Genomic DNA, 14,137 nt, shown 5'->3' with positions numbered 1-14,137 from the left:
AAAACTTCCCAGGCTATAAGGAGATGTCTGCTATGCCTTCTTCTTTCTTCCACCTGCTGAGAATTGGCATAGGAAGTGTTGAGTAGGCAAGGATCATAAAGCATCATAGACTGTGTTGTAAAGATGCCAAACATTCTGGTGACAGGTCTTTACTCTTTTCAGCCCCCTTCTTTGCCCCAATGGCATCTGCCCAACCCGTGTGGCTTTCCAGTCACAGTTCAATGAAGTAAAAGGCAGTTTGATGATGTTTTTCAAGTCCACAGGTATTAATAAGGGTCTTTCACATGCCATATACTTTCACACCATGTAATGAGATATCACCTACCCTCAAGGAGCTTACATTTTCCTGGGAGAAAGCAATGTTTAAATAAAGTTTTGTAAAGTATGCATATATACACATATCCACATATATCCATATGTATGAAGCTATCTATCTTTACATACAAAAATATGTATCATACATATATACATATGTATGGAGACAGAAGAGTAGGGAAGGGGAGGGGAAGGCAGGGGAGAGGAGAGGGGAGGAGAGCAAAGGAGAGGAGAGAAAAAACCCTTCCTGTACCAATGTCTTATTTTGGCAGAGGGGCTTGCATAATTCAATGAAACTATGAGCTATGTTGTACTGGGTTACTCAAGATGGACAGGTCATAAGGGAGAGTTCTGACAAAAAGTTGTCCACTGAAGAAGGACATGACAAACCACTCAGGTATATTTGCCAAGAAAACCCCATGGGCAGAATTAAAATGATAAAAACTTATACCAAAATGATAAAATGACAGGAAAAGATGAAGCCCTCAGTTTGGAGGGTACCCTACACGCTACTGGGGAAGAACAAAGGACAACTTTCCAGTATTAATGTGACAGCTGGTCCAAAGACAAAAGGAAGCTTGGTTGTGGGTATGTCCAGTAACAAAAGGGAAATCCAATATTGTGAACATCAATATTACATAGGGACCTGGAATGAATGACCCGTGAAAGAAGGTAAGCTAGAGGAGGACAAGCAGGAGTTGGAAAGATTAAATACTAATGTCTTAGGTATCGAGGAACTTAAATGGATGGGAATGGGAGAATTTAATATGGGTGATCACTATATATACTATTCTGAACAAGAATCCCTTATAAAATATGGAGTAGCTCTCAACGTTATAAAAAGTTATAGAAAAGCAGCAGTGGGGCATAATCTCAGAAAAGATTAATATCTGTTTGAATCCAAGGCAAGCCCTTCAATATCACAGTAAAAAACAAAACTGTATGCTCCAACCACTGAGGCCAAAGAGGTCAATGCTGATCAGTTCTATAAAGACCTACAACAACTTTTAGACATAAAACCAAAAAGAGTTACATTCCTCATAGGGAATTGGAATGCTAAAGTAGGAAACCAAAAAAGAATCGGAATAACTGTCAAATTTGACCTCAGAGTACAAAATGAAGCAGAGAAGAGACAACAGACTAACAGTTATCAGGAGACTAACGTAGTTTTATCAAGATAACTCATTGATCATAATGAACATTTTTTTTCAACAACCCAAAAGTCAATTCTACACATGGACATCATTAGATGGTTAATAGGAAAATCAGATTGGTAATCTACTTTACAGCCCAAAGTAGAGAAGCTCTAGACAGTCAGTTAAAACAAGACCTGGAGCTGACTGTGGCTTAGATCATGAGATTCTTAATGAAAAAATCAGATTTATGTTAAGGAAAATAGAAAAAAAAATAGAAAATTTTTGTCATACCTATATAGTCTGATGGTTTTTTTTCTACTTCTACATACATTATGAACAAGAAATAGAAGTGATGAGTAAATTTAAGGGATTAGATCTGGTAGATAGTGTCTGCAGAACTAAGGACAGATTTGCAATATCGTACAGGAGGCAGCCACCAAAAATCATTCCAAAGAAAAAGAAGAGCCAAGAAAGCAAAATGGCTGTCTGATGAAGTTTTATAAATAGCTGAGGAAAGACAGGAGGTGAAAGGGGAAGATATGCCCAACTGAAAGCCGAATTCCAAAGAACAGCAAGGGGAGATTTTCTTAAATGAGCAATTCAAGGAAAAAAGAAAAAAAATAACAAAGACAAGGGAGCTCTTCAAGAAATCAGAGTTATCAAGGGAAGTTTCATGGAAAAATGGACATGATAAAAGACAAAAATGTAATAGAAGCAGAAGGGATTATACACAAAAAAACTGTCCAAGAAAGATCTTAACATCATCCCTATGATGGTGTGGTTACTGATCTAGAGGCAAACATCCTGGAGAGTGAAACATTGCTATGAATAAGGCTAGTAGAGATTATAGTATCTCAGCTGAATGTTTTAAAATCCTACAAAAATTCAACTATTCAAATGCTGCAGTCAACATGGCAACAAATAGGAAAACTCAACAGCGGCTGCTGGATTGGAAAAGATCAGTTTATATCCCAATCCTAAAGAAAGGAAATGACAAAGAATGTTCAGATTACTGAACAATTGCACTCATTTTATAGACCAGTAAGGTTATTGTTAAGAGTCTGAAAGCTAGGCTGCAACAATATATGAACTGAGAATTATTGGAAGAGTGGGAAGGTTTTCAAAGAGGCAGAAATACTAGAGACCAAATTCCTAACATTTACTGGATCATGGAGAAAGCAGGGGAGTTCCAGAGGAAAAAAAAGAAAAAAAAAACATCTACTTGTGCTTCATTGACTACATTTAAGAATTTGACTGTGTAGATCAACACAAAATGTGACAATTCCTCAAAGATCTAGGAGTACCAAATCATCTTACTTGTCTCTGGGGAACCTGTATGCAGCCCAAGAAGCAACAGTTTGAATCAAACATATAACATCTGATTGATTTAAGGTTGCAAAATGTATGACAAGGTTGTTTATACTGTCACCTTCTGTATTTAACTTATATGGAGAGTATAACATGCAAAATACCAAGGTTGAACAAATCAAAAGCCAGAAATAAGGTTGCTAGGAGAATGGCAGAAAGAAAGACTTAAGAAAGACTTAAGAAAGACTTAAGAAGGCTCTTGATGAGGGTGAAAGAAGGGAGTGTAAAAGCTTTCATAAAGCTTAACATAAAAAAGACCCTAAGATAGTAGCAACTTGTCCCATCACTTCCTGGTAAAGGGAAGGATAAGAAATGGAAGCAGTGTCAGATTTTATATTCTTGGGCTCAAAGATCACTAAAGATAGTGAAAATCGTCATTAAATTAAAAGCCACTGACTCTTTAGAAGGAAAGCTATGTCAAATCTGGATAGCATACTAAAAAGTAGAATCATCACCTTACTGACCAAGGTCTGTAGAGTCAAAGTTAAGTTTTGTTCCAGTTGCAATGTATGACTGTGGGAGTTAGGATATAAGGAATGCTGAGTGCTACAGAATTGGTGCTTTCAAGTTGAAGTGACAGAAAAGATTTTTGAAAGTATAGATCAAATCACTCAATACTTAAAGAAATTAATTCATATAATTCATTGGAAGGTCAAATACTGAAGCTGAAGCTTAAGTACTTTGATCACACAATGAGAAGATAGGACTCATTATAAAAGATCTTGATCTTGGGAAAGATTAAAGGTAAAAAGAGGTAAGGGATGGCAGAAGGGACACAAAGGGTCATATGACTGAATGACCAAACTACAATGTATGTATCTCTATGTCTATATCTATAGATAGATTGATGGATGGATGGATGGATGGATGGAATCAGGATAAACATTTTGAAAGAAGTGGCATGGAACTGAGTTTTCCAGGGAGCTAGGGATTCTCAGAAGTGGAAGTGAGACAAGAGGGCATCCAGGCATGGAAAATGGTCTGGAGAGTAAAGGTACAATGATTTGTAGGAGGAACATCAAAGCAGCAGTGTGAATTAGATTACACGAGGGAGAATAATGTAGAATTGGACTGGAAAATATATATTGGAACCAATTTTCTTATAAATGTCAAATACAAGAGTTATCCTAGAAGCCAATACAGAATCATTGAAGGTTCATGAGCCGAGGAGTGTTACACCTGTGTTTCTAGAACATGAGTTTGGCTTCTGTAAGATTGATGAATTAAAAGGGTTGGAATTTATTCAGAAAAAAAACTAATGAAAAAAATTTAAAAGGATCTAAAGGGTGATGAAAAGGTCTGTCCAAATACAGACAAGGGGAATTCCACAGAAGTGACTGTGGAAATAGAAATGACAAGACTAATCAACCAATGACCTAGAGTGGTGAGCTAGGGGCAAGAGTCAGTCATGATTCACAGATTTCTAGCCCAAGTGACTAGGCTAATGATGGTTGCCTTGACCAAAATAAGGAAGATGGGAAGATTGGTGAGTTTTTGGGGGAAAGATGATTAGTTCTGTTTTAGATATGTTGAATTTGAGATGCCTGTGGAACATCTTTTACATTAAGCACTTAGAGATGAGAGGCTTGGAAAGTCTTATATAAATGTCAGCTATTCTTAATCTAGGGGATGACATCATGGTATCCATTGTGGCAGCCCCTTTTGGCTTTTGGGTTTTAAGGTAAAGGATATCCAACATTATTTTGACTCTGGTATCAATAACTATGTTCTTAAAGCCCTTTCCCATCCTCTATAAGGAAAGTAACCTGCTTGCTCCCTGCCCCCCCCCCAGTCATTTTGGATTTCCTAATACCAAGCTCCTTGAAAATGACTTTGTATTTGTGGTGCTTACATTTCCAGGTCCCTGTTGTACTCCTCCCAGCCTCAGCCCCTTGTAAGCTTCTGAGGTCAGAGACTAGTTAGTTTTCATTTTTGAATTTCCAGTACCTAGTACTGTACCCAGTTCCTGGCACATAGGTTATTGATAAATCATTGTTGAATGGAATTGAATTGTGTTCCACAGGGGAGCTGAATTCTAGCAGAAAAGATGAACATGCCATATCGTAGGTGACATCTAAGCTGCAACTTAAAGAAGGGGAAAACTTCAGTAGGCAGAGACGAATAAGAATGGATTCCAGACATAGGGGATCTGAGTGGCCAAGGACAGAAAAGAATGTCCTAATAAATGTAAAGTGTTCTGGAATGGTTGAAATGGAGTAGACAGAGCTTTGAGTCCCAGACTCAGGAGTGTGTCAAATGACTACCAAAGAACTGCTTAGAAAGCAATGAGGAGCCATGGGAGGTATTTGAGCTGGGCAATAAGCTGATGAGAGCTATTTATAAAGAACAGACAGTTATATGACCCGGTGGATAAAGCACCAGGCCTGAGTCAGGAAAACCCAGAATTCTTGTGAGCATCAATTGGGATAACATTTGTAAAGGACCCAGCACATTGCCAGGCACATAATAAATGCTGTTTTCCTTCTTTGCTTTCTAAGAAGTTTACTTGGTAAAAAAAAAAATCAGAATTATGCAGAAACAAAATCTATGACACTATTCCCTCTTTGAAAAGAAAATCCCATATATCTCAGAGCCATTTTGTATGTTCACAACTGTTTCTGATGTTTAGAATTTTTTAATTGAAAATTCTTCTGTTCCTTTGAAAGCTGGATGGAATGTGAACAGGCCCGACTTTGAGGCCTATATGGCACTTTGCCATGGATAACCAGTTTCAGGGGCTGAGGTTTTAATAGCAGGAACTGGAATTACCTTTTGTAACTTGGCAATAAATGATTCCCACTGTTGCCTTGTCCCAGAGTTTATTGCTTGCCTGGAAGCTGTTTATTACTTCACACACTGCCAGCTATTGTTGATTAAAGCTTAAATATGCAAATGCTGTAATTTTCCTGAGATTTTGATAAATAGGAACTGAACAAAAACAATGTTATGAGGTACACTCAATAAGCAGCTAATAGGAGAAGGCTCTCGGAGGGAACCAGCGGCTCTGTTGATCCCGAGAAACGCTTTTCTTTCTTTAAACTCAGGAACTAGAAAGGTGATTCTTTTTTGAAATAAAGACATAAGAAAATGGGAAGTATTTGATAAGGGAAAGAAAGGGAAAAGAAAGAGAAAGTTGAAGGGAAGAAGAGTCCAAAGCTTCATGGGATCATAGACATGGAGATGAAAGAAAGCTGAGAAATGATCAGTTCCAACACCGTCATTTTGCAAAAGGAGGAAACTGAGTCCTGGCAAAGTGCTTTTGCTTTGAGCTCACTCAGTACATATCTGAGGCAAGAATTTAGTTACTCTGGACTTAAGTTCTCTGACTACTTAGGTTACCAACATTGAATTAAGAAACCTAAGAATAGAATCCCTTTACTCACTTGCTTGTTCAGTATGGTTCATGGCCTGAGGAGGATCTTGAAGGCCATGGCAGTTAATGGAAAACAAGTTGAGACCATTCAGACCAAGCTGTAGAGACATTTCATATGAACCTGGTAACATAATTTTTGTCGTCTGAGGATTAATTCAGCTAAGATCAGAAGATCTCCTTCACCCAAAAGAGCTTAGTCGGTAGAGTTCCTGTGGTTTCTTTCATGAAAATTCATTCAGTCGTTGACTGCGTATGTCAGGGAAGGGCTGAAAGCCTGATCAGGGAGAGAAGTCCTGAAAAACACAGGTGTTTTGCAAATCAGGACAGTGTGTCTAGTGGCTAGAGCACTGAAATATAAACAAGGAAAGCTCTGTTCAAATCCAAACCCAGACACTTGCTAGCTGCATGATCCTAGTCCAGTACCTTAACCACTCCAAAGCTCAGTCTCATCATCTGTATGAGAGAATGAAGGGCTTGGACTCACTGCCTTTCAGGGGCCCTTCTAGCTCTAAACCTGTGAACCTATATAAAGGTATACATATAAACACCTTTATTTCATGCATTGAAGAATTTATATGCCACATTTACTCAACTAATCTGTCCATTTTGATAAATGAAGGGCACAAAGAACAGGGCATCCTTGCACATTTTCTTTCCTTCATACACACATGAACACACAGAGATGCATACATGCAAACCTACATGCAATGCATACATATATGCAAATATGCACACAAACAGACCCCATACATATACACATAGAAACACATATGCACACATATGTTTATATATGCTATTTAGCAAGTCAGGGTGGATAGAGTGTTAGGTGAGGAGTCAGGAAGATCTGGGTTCAAGTTCATAGACTTTGGATCCATAAAGGATCTCTGAGGCCACTGAGCTCAATCCCCTCTGTAAGGAGACAACATTTTGCTAAGAATATTTTTTTTCTTGTCTAAGTTCCATCTAAGCAGCATTCCAGAGCTAAGATCCATGATCCTGTGGGATGAGCCTTTTTTGTACCTCTAATTCAGGGCCTATTAAATGGAGATGAAAGAGCTTAAATGGTGTCAAAGTAACTAAGCCCTGTCACAATAAAGGCGTGGAAGCCAGGGTAAGCAGGCTTAATGAGGAGATGACACCATCACCAAGGAACCATCCTTATATTTGCAAGTCTAATTGCAATACTAATTACTCTATTACCATTAACAAGATCCATGCAAATTGTACATTATTATAATCCTCTAAGCACTACATAAATACCGCCAATTTACCCTTATAATCTTTTTTTTCTTCTTAATATATTCATTCCAAAACAAGGAAATAGGAATGGAACTATGTGGGTCCTTGTTTGTCCACCTTCATTAATCCTTGAAGTTCTTGCTACCATTTACCAGAGGTGAGCTTTTGATTAAAAGATTTATAGAGATCAGGGCAGAATTTGGAAGACTTTAGCTTTCTTGTTGCTGTCAATTTGTCCTGGTGAGAACAATGGCCACTCACATTTCTACAAAAAAATATTCCCTAGTGACAGGACTACAGATGTCTTTCCACTTGCCCATAATAGCTTCAAAGAAATGGGGCTTTGAGAATTTACACACACACACACACTCCTAACCCAGCACTCTCTTCATTCTGCTCTGACTTTTGTTAAAGAAACTCAAAAACAGCATTCTGGGAAGAAACAGAAGTTATCACTCTGACTCCTCAATAAGTGTTGAGGACCTCTATTCTGGTACTCCTGATAAGAACTCCTCAGTGAATTAACAACAGTAGCAGCAGGGTTTGTAAAACGTTCTTCCTGTATTATTACATTTGATTTGCACACCAGTTCTGTTAGGTAGGGGCTGTTACCACCTCTACTTTCTTGATGGAGAAATGGAGAATGAGAAAGGTTAAGTGATTTGCCTAGAGTGACTCAGCTGGTGGTAAGTGCTTGAGGTCTGAAGTCATTTCATAATTCAGGTTTTTCTTTCTCTAAGTTCAGAACTCTGTTCATTATTCCACCTAGTCTTCAAGAATCCAACTAAAAATAATCATAAAGTACTTGCATGTAAAACTGCTGTCATTTCTTCCTACCCAGACTCCTTTCCTTCTTCAGCCTAAATATGCAAATCCCACTACCTGATCTCCAAATGGCCAGAATGTAAGCCCTCCTCAGTTGAGAGATTGCCAGCTTTTGGACTCATCCATGCTTATTGATGTCTGTATTAAAATGTAATGTGGAGAATGGAAGGGGAAGGGGGAGAGAAAAAGAGTTGACAAGATGAAGATGGATCATATTTAGTTGGGTCATGAACTGCCAGAGAGTCAGATGTTAATGAATTCTGTTGAATTAATCTTACGTTTTGAACTTCTCTTTAGATATTTTCAACTTTTTCTTTACTTTTTTTTTCCTGGTGGTTGTATTATCTAAATGTTTTTTTTAAGGTTCTTTCGATGTCTTTCTTTTTGAGCTGAGAGACCCTTTCATCTGTTTACATTTTACCACTGGGGACAAGCCCATGGGACCTTGTCTCAATCAGATACACATTTACTTCTGCATGAGCCTGAATCCCCAGATACTTCCCAATTTACCCAATGTTCCTGGCAGACCTCACATGGGAGTGCATTTATTGAGTCTGAATCTCTAAGGACTCTCCTCAATCTAGATGAACTTCACAGGACCAATGGATGGGAACAGGGAGTGTTGTAAGTGGAAAGTTAGCATTTACTATCTTACTTGTCCTTAAAATAATAGTAACTAACTTTTAGAGCATGCATTTGGCTTGCAAAGTATTTTGCATGGAATATTTCATGTAATCCCTCCAACAGCTCTGGAGATGTGCATTATAGGTATCATTGTGTCCATTTTACACAAGAGGAAATTATGGTTGAAATTGGACACAGTTACCTGAGTTCTGAAGCATTATCAGAACTCAGATCTTCCCATCTTCAACATGTGACTCTTTCAAGGTCACACAATTATAAATATGTGAGGTAGATTCAGAACCCAATTTTTTCTGATTGTAAATCTAACAGTCACTCCACAACATTATACAACTTAAAGAAGATCCTTCTGATCAGGTGGGATTTATTACAGGAATGCAGGGATGGTTTAATATTAGGAAAACCATAATTATAATTGATCATATCAACAATAAAACTAGCAGAAACCACATGATTATGTCAATAGATGCAGAAAAGGCTTTTGACAAAATACAACATCCATTCCTATTAAAAACACTAAAAAGTATAGGAATAAATGGAGCCTTCCTTAAAATAATAAATAGCATCTATTTAAAACCATCAGCAAGTATTATTTGTAATGGGGAGAAGCTAGAAGCATTTCCCAGAAGATCAGGGGTGAAACAAGGGTGTCCACTATCACCCCTCTTATTCAATCTGGTACTAGAAATGTTAGCAGTAGCAATTAGAGAAGAAAAAGAGATGAAAGGAATCAAATTAGGCAAAGAAGAGACCAAGCTGTCACTCTTTGCAGAAGATATGATGATATACTTAGAAATTCCTAGTGAATCAAGTAAAAAAAAAACTACTTACCACAATAAATAAATTTGTCAAAGTTGCAGGATATAAAATAAACCCACATAAATCCTCATCATTCCTATATATTTCCAATGAAATTCAACAGCAAGAGATAGAAAGAGAAATCCCATTTAAAGTTACTGTAGACATTATAAAATATGTGGGAATCTACCTTCCAAAACAAATCCAGGACCTATATGAACACAACTACAAAACACTTTTCACACAAATAATGTCAGCTCTAACAAATTGGAAAAACATCAATTGCTTGTGGCTGGGTCAAGCAAATATAATACAAATGACAGTTTTAACTAAATTAAATTAGATATTTATTGCCATACCAATCAATTGACCAATAAACTACTTCATAGAAGTAGAAAAAATAGTAATAAAATTCATTTGGAAGAACAAAGGGTCTAAAATATCAAGGGAATTAATAAAAAGAAATGCTAGGGAAGGTGGACTAGCTATACCAGATTTCAATCTGTATTATAAAACAGCAGTCAGCAAAACTACTTTGTACTGTCTGAGGAATAGATCAGTGGATCAATGGAATAGATTGGGAACACGAGACTCATCAGTCAATGACTATAGTAATCTACTGTTTGATAAACCCAAAGACCCCGGTTTTGGGGATAAGAACTCACTATGTGACAAAAACTGCTGCCAAAAATGGAATATAGTATGGCAAAATTGGGCATAGACCACTATCTAACACCTTATATCAAAATCAACTCTAAATGGGTGCATGATCTTGGTATAAAGGCTGATACTGTAAGCAATCTCAGAAAGCAAAGAATATTTTACCTGTCAGATTTATGGAGAATGGAAGACTTCATGACCAAACAAGAATTAAAGAGCATTATAAAATGCAAAATGGATAATTTTGATTACATGAAATTGAAAAGCTTTTGTACAAGCAAAGTCAATGTAACCAAGAATAGGAGGGAAGTGGGAAATTGGGAAAGAACTTTTACAACCAATGTCTCTGATAAAGGCCTTATTTCTAAAATATTCAGAGAATTGAGTCAAATCTATAGGAATACAAGTCATTCCCCACTTGACAAATGGTGAAAGGATATGAACAGGCAGTTTTCAGAGGAAGAAATTAAAGATATCTATAAGCATATGAAAAAATGTTCTAAATCACTATTGATTAGAGAAGTGCAAATCAAAACAACTCTGAGGTACAACATTTCACTCATCAGACTGTATCTAATACACCTATCTATTCACCAGAAGAACTACTCACCACAGCTTTTATTTCAACCTTATGTCATTTATTTGATCAGTCCCTTCAATGTCACATCATATCACATTGACTCAAAGATCTTCTAAGGTGCTCAACTTTGGATGTTCCTTAATCTATGGTCCCCAGAACTGAGCTCAGTACTACAGATTCGGTCTGATGAGGGCAGACTACTAAGGGCGGTATCGTCTACTCATTCCTATCTCTTGGGGTGTATTAATAGTGTGTCATATTTTTTCTGACAACTGCATCATACTTTTTACTTGTATTAAACCTGCAGCCCACTAAAACCCCCATGTATCTCTCAGAAAAGCCTAGCAATACTTCCACCATTTTGTACTCAGAAGTTGACTTTTTAAACCCAAGGATAAGCCTTTACATTTATCCTTCCTTTCATTTTCTCAGATTCAGTGTAGTGCTCTAGCCTGTCAAGATTTTTTTGGATGCCAGCTCTGGAAAACAATGTTAGATCTCCCTCTGAGCTTTGGGTCAGTCACACATTTGATGAGCATGTGTGTTATTTGCTTTTATCCAAATTATTTGCTATTTCTCTGTAACTCCAGTGCCTGAATGTGCTATACATAGCAAACATTTTAAGAAACATTTTCCCTGCACATGTGAGGTGAATGCAAGCCACACTTTCCCAGAAGTACCAATCCCTAATTGTTCTCATAATTCATTTTTTTGTTGTTGAAAGTTGAAGCCTGCCAGTTAAAACTGGTGACTGACTTAAATCCTACTCTTTGTGAAAGGATGTGAGAAAATGGTAACATGCCTGGTAGTGAGATCAGAGCATCATGGATTTCTAAATAAAGGAGGACTTCCTTAGGCCTCAGAGGCCTCAGGAGAGTTTATATCTTTCTAAAGATTAGCAGAAAGGAGTTCAGAAGAGTTAAGTGATTTCCCCAAGGTCACAGAGATAGTAGATGGCAGAACCAAGCTTTGAAACCAGGTCCTCAGACTTTAGGACATCAAGCACATATTGGAGTCAGAAAATGTAAGTAAATTATTGAAGGACATTATCAATGGGAGAAATTCACAAAAAAAGGCAATATGAGGTTGTTACCAGGGGGAAAGACTACTAAAATTTAGAGCTGCTCAAAAATCAAATGGCCTGCCTAGGACATTTGTGGCAGTCTCCCTCTCACTGGAGATCCTCAAATCAAAGTCAAATGACTCCTTGTTGGCAATGGCATGGCAAGGATTCTTTTTCAGGTCTAGTTTGTAATAAATGATCCTTCACGTTTCATTAAAACTCTGAAATTCTGTGATTCCTCAGATTTCTTTTCCAAACTCCTCAATTTGTCCCAGACCTAGTACAGATCTTGGTCCCCCTGGATTCCTTCAGGCTTGACTCCTATTCCCCCTCCACCTTCAGCAGGAGGCCTTTCCTAGCCCACTTCTCCCTCCCCTTTCTAGGTGCTAGTGTCTTATTCTCTCCATTTTTGTTGTACGGATCCCACAGGGACCTGTTCATTTACATGGTGCCATGTTGTATCTCCCCGTAGAATATGTGTTCGTTCCTTAACGTCAGGGATTCTTCTTGCTTTGCTTTGTGTTACAAGAACTTAGCAAAGTCCCTGGCGCATAGAAGGTGCTTAATAAATGCTATTCATCTAAATGACTGATAGATCAGCTCAAAATAGTTCAGGTTCACATTGACATTTCTCATAATATGGTGAAATAAACAGAACAATCTAGAGAAACAGAGAAATAAGATAGGGATAGAGTAATAAAGAGACAGAGAGAGAAGAAGGAGGAGGAGGGGAGGGGGAGGGGGAAGGAAAAGGAAAGTTGTAGAATCTGAATCCCTTGTTCTGAAGCTTTTTAATTACCTTTCCTGCCTTCTCACTGAAGGCTAGAGTCAAACTGATTAAAATGTACCTTCAAAGTTGATTATTTCCTAGGTAACTTGGGGACATGTAGAGGGATTAATTGCAATGAACATTGAATATAAATTTTGTATTTATTTGTTCTTAGAAGCAACATTTTGTAAACATTTAATACCCAATTAATAGAACCTCAGTCACTACTCAACATTCATCTAATAAGTGCCTACTGTGTACTGGGAGCAGTTTTCTAGGCCCTCCTGTGAGCCCTTCAGTCTCTGATCCTCCAAACCTAGTAAAGTTGGCCTTCCTCGTGCTCCTTTATGGAGAGAGGGCTGGCCCTAGTCAGGGAGAGTCTTCTTCCCGAGTTTAAATCCAATAGCAGATACTTACCAACTGTGTGACCCTGGGCATGTCACCTAACCCTGTTTGCTTCACTTTTCTCATCTGTAAAATGAGATGGAAAAGGAAATAGCAAACCTCTCCAGTATCTCTTCCAAGAAAAACCCAAATGGTGTCATAAGGAGCTGGACATGACTGAATAATAAAAGTATCACTTTCTCATTTTTGGTTGTGTTTATACAATTTCTATATACAAATATTTCTGATATTTTCTCTCTTAAAATTTGAATTGGCATAAAAGTTGGCTCCTTTGGGTCAGAGGCAGTTGGTCCATCCTGCCATAAAATTGTAGTGTTTCTCCTAAGTTCCATCCAAAGACTTTCTAGGGTTCCATTTTCAGTCTCTGCACTCACAAAACACTCCTCTCCTTTTCTGAGACATAGAACAGCAGTCAACAAGCAGGACAGAGGGAACACAAATTCAAGGCAAGTCTTAGGATGGATTGCCAGCAGATATTGACTTCTCTCTCTGCCTTTCTGTGCTTTGCTTAGACAAGTGCTGATAAAGGAGATGAAATGCACAGCGATGACTCTATTTAAGTAAAGTACAATGGGGATTTTTAAAGAAAACAGAGAAGGCTGCCCTTGACTTCATTTTCATTCAAGTAGATAAACCTTAAGCACTCTCTCCCTAAACTTTCCTCTCCACTAAAGTTATCCCTCTCACTCCTATGTGAGACTTCTCTTATGTTGTCTTTTTCTATTCAACTAGACCATTTAGAGGTGTGTGTGTGTGTGTGTGTGTGTGTGTGTGTGTGTGTGTTTACTTTCAGAAAATCATAGGATTTAGAGAAGGAGTTAGATCTGCTATTCCTGGAATCATAGTCTCTCAAAGCTTAAAATGATCAAGTCCAACCTATTAAAGGTTCCTTCCAGTTTCTCTCTCTCTCTCTCTCTCTCTCTCTCTCTCTCTCTCTCTCTCTCTCTCTCTCTCTCTCTCTCTC

At 37.9% G+C, this 14,137-nt stretch overlaps 1 protein-coding gene across 1 annotated transcript in view; it reads left to right on the top strand.

Moving 5' to 3' along the window:
• The window catches only part of LOC138172037 (protocadherin-15-like), a 2,287,527-nt gene that overhangs the window by 1,878,197 nt on the left and 395,193 nt on the right, over positions 1-14,137 (top strand). The window lies entirely within an intron of this gene.

Source organism: Petaurus breviceps, unplaced genomic scaffold, assembly GCF_028583685.1.
Source record: "Petaurus breviceps papuanus isolate PSGF00001 unplaced genomic scaffold, PetGlider_PUasm1.0 490, whole genome shotgun sequence".
In the NCBI taxonomy this organism is placed as follows: domain Eukaryota; kingdom Metazoa; phylum Chordata; class Mammalia; order Diprotodontia; family Petauridae; genus Petaurus; species Petaurus breviceps.
This window is presented reverse-complemented; position numbering and strand designations above follow the sequence as displayed.